This window comes from Pyxicephalus adspersus, chromosome 4 (assembly GCF_032062135.1).
Source record: "Pyxicephalus adspersus chromosome 4, UCB_Pads_2.0, whole genome shotgun sequence".
Classification (NCBI taxonomy): Eukaryota; Metazoa; Chordata; class Amphibia; order Anura; family Pyxicephalidae; genus Pyxicephalus; species Pyxicephalus adspersus.
In genome coordinates, this window is record NC_092861.1 from 85862541 (window position 1) to 85866578 (window position 4038).

Genomic DNA, 4038 nt, shown 5'->3' on the forward strand with positions numbered 1-4038 from the left:
CTATAAATCACTATATGGCGTGTGTTCCATTTTACTAATTGTCACTATTGTGGATTTAGATGTCTGAACATATCCTGATAAGAGGTCATTTATTGGTCCTATATTCCTTATATAATTATTGATGGTGATCAGAGCTGAATTGACCATTAAGAAGATCCCAGCAAAGAGGAGTTTAATGTGGTACTCCATAATTTGTGGGCCTACTGGTTCTCAAAATAAATGTGTGTGGCCACCAAGGGAAAACATGAAAAAAGGTGCAGCGAACATCATTAACGAGCCAATGATTCCAAGAAATCTTTGATGGACCCCAGATTGGGAAACTGATAAATTATTCAAATTTCACAAGTTACATAACTCATACTAAAGCTTCTGCCTGGCACAGTATGTCATGGTTGTCAAGAACTTTTTGGGTAACCATAAAGGACAAAATTACAAAGAACTGGTACAAAACTTGCTCTTAAACTTTAAAAATGTGGGTGCTACTATGAGCATAAAGATACACTATCTCCAAAGCCATTTGCAAAAATTTCCAGAAAACCTTGGCAATTTCAGTGAGGAATAAGTGGAGAGGTTCCATCAATATATAAAGGTGACGGAAGAAAGGTATCTGGGCAGATGGGATAGACACATGATGGTAGACTAACACTGGATTGACTTCTTTGTGATTAGTTCTGTAATTATACTGAATATAGAATATACTGACATATATATATATATATATATATATATGTACACAAGTATTTTAAAACTGTAATTTTGTATACGTAGGCATATCCAGTTTAATTTTGCATAATTTTCATGCTTCATTAGTTTTCTACAAGGTTATTATTGAGGTCATTATTTCAAAAACTAGAACCAATCTAGCAAAACCAATACCATATTTGGAATCTGTGCATCAAACATAACCTAAAATGACTTTAATCTGTTTGGCAAGAAAATGTTTGTTGACCAATGTTATATACCCATTTTATTTCTTTAAAAGAAACAACCAGAAGAACTTTTCATACTGCATGATAATAAACCATGCTAACAAGCACTTTGGCTTTTAGTTGCAGAGACTTCCCTGGTGCTTGTAATGAAAGACCTGTAAGAGGAGATCAGTGCAGCTTCTCCCATACAAATTCCATGTCTCTATATAGCAATATAATCTGGATGAAGGATTCTGATCCTGAAGCTGCAGAAGTGATTGGATGCTTCCAGCATGTGACTTGTATGGTGTTTTATCTGAGAGCTGATTGCCTTTGTAATTCACTGCTGGGATAGCAGGAAGTTAATGGAGTCTGGAGTCTGCTAACACTAACCTTCTGCTGCAGCTACAAACATTGTACACTTTGGTATGTTCAGTTTCTCTGCTTTTCTAAATAATCAGCCCAGCCTCCTTATATCAGAATTTACAAAGCTTTTTAGCTCCAAGTGGATTACACATTACCTGTTATTTACATGCTTGCTTACTTGTGCTAAGCATTGCATTTAACCCTATTCTACCTACCACTATGCAATTGCTAACTAAAAACAGATTTCACAGGCTGACGCTGTGACCATTTAAATGGGAGCGGAACTTTTTAGTACTAGCTGGATATAAAAGTCAATGCTATATTAAAAGATGTTTGCTATAATTTAGTTTTTCCATTTATTTTAAAGGCAGCATGCAAGCAAGATCAGGCCAGACAGTAAAATATGTGTACCACATTTGTTCCTAAAGTTACAATTAGTACATATGCATACTTTGTTTAAATTATTATACATTTGTTAATCTTGGAAAGAAATGCAAACACTGTAGATAGATATTTTTTTAACAGTTTAACCATTATGTATGACACTTCCCTAGAGACTTTAAAACTCCAGGCAATATTTACAAACACAACATATTTTGTTTATGTAATAGATAAATCAATACATTTGTAATATATTATAGGTTTCTATACAAACAGAATGATTGTCTTATTACTATAATACTTTCCACAGGAGCCTGTGCCATCTATGGTGCACAAGAACACATAACTAATTAGGGTGCAGTTACACTTTCATAGTCCAATCATAGGAAGGATTGGGTCCCGGACCCGGCGGTATTTTGTAGAGGAAATCACAAACTGCATTGTCTTACTGGATGAACAGAATTACAAATCCTTTAATAAGTGAAATAGTTCAAATTCAGACTATGTTATCTGGAGGGAATGCTAGGATTACACGACTAGTATACCATTATTAAAACAGGATCCATATAAATGTATTTTGGCCATGAATGTAGCTGAGTAGATAAGATCATTTAAACAAAAAAAAAAGTATGATGTAAATGCATTTTGTTGTATTGTTTTTCCTGCTATTTGGAGTAAATTACAGGGTGTAAATTACACTTTATCTCATATTCAGCAGTTTTACCAGAATGTGAGGGAAAACATAGAGGGACAACGGAACTGACATTATTATTAATAAACAGGATTTATATAGCACCAACATATTACGCAGCGCTGTACATTAAATAGGCATTGAGGGTAATGCTATCTAAGTAAGCCCTGCGTAGCAATATACACCTGAAAGGACTCCAAAAATTCCACAACTAAAAAAAAAAGTTGGCTTGAACTCAAGGATACTAATGGTAATGGTTGTTCATTTAATGTGTCTGTTTTTTTTTTTAGTTTGACCAACCAGTGATTGAAACCAAGCAGGAATATGGTATGAATTACTTAGGACAGAATAGCCGAGATCAGGGGTGCAGCTCTGTTGGTGATCTTAAGAACACATGGCAAACCTGGGCAAAGGAACATGAGGATTATCAGAAACAAAACCCCTTTAGCAATGACATACGTCCTGGAACTGCTCATATTGACACACAACATCCGGAATATGGAAAGCCAAAAGCTGGTTCTCAAACTGAACAGAGAGGCAAGGATGCTCACAGACATGTAGGAAAAGAAGTGGAAGACCTGTGTCTTGTCATAAGAACTATTGGAGTGAAAGGAGATGATGAGCTAACAAAGGTCACATTTGGGAGGTTGTTTGAAGCCTATGTTACTATTTCTAACAAGCTAGTTGGTGTTTTACTGAGAGCCAGAAAACATGGCCTACTGCAGTTTGAGGGAGAAATGCTTTGGCAAGGACGTGATGACCAAGTTGTGATTACTTTGCTAGAATAAAACATTGCTAGCTTGATTGTGAATTGATTTTAACTGTACCATGTATAGGTTTTATAAGTAGAAGTAATAATTAGCTTCTGGTGCCAGAATCTTGCAGTTAGTTTTGCCATCATGAACTAAATGTTGAAATGCCTGGAAGTTAGCATGTAAACTTTTAAACTCCAGAACTTTCAAAAACCTTTCAAGGGTTCAATGCTCTTTTTTGGTTTGGTTTTGGTTACTTTCCTTATCCCAATATGACCAGTCCTCTAAAGCCTCTTCTATTTAGGACACTCTCCCCTGGTTGCATACCTCTGCGTACAACACAGGATTAGCAGTCCTGCATCGTAAGTGAGGATGGCAGGGCCCTGTGCAAAACATAGAGCATTGGAGACAAGTCCTCTGGCTAGTGGGGAAGGAAGAGGGTAACATGAGTTACAATGATTTGAAATGAACTATGTGCAAACCAATGCCCCTACATTGCAAAATGTTGTTTTTAATTGTTCTTGAAATCGACCTTTAAACTAGAAATTGCAGATGAATTTTCATCACATAATTTAGCGTTTCTGTTTTGAGAATAAAATGAAGCACTGTGCAGTGCCTGCTGCAGATAATAAAACAGCATTACCAAATATGAAAAATTGAGCCTTGATGTGCATACAAATGTGATTTAGTACTACAGTTGTTACTCCAGTAATTGCCATACTGGACCATCTCTTCAATCTGTATTCTTCTGGGTTATCACACATTTGATGCCAGAACCCCCTACTTGCTAATTTTCATGCAAAATGTGTTGTGTGTGTGTGTGTATGTAATATATATATATATATATATATATATACACACACACACACAGTATTTCAAGTACTTACATCCACATACAATGCTGTAAAACTGAAAACCTAATTTTACAAAAACACAATGA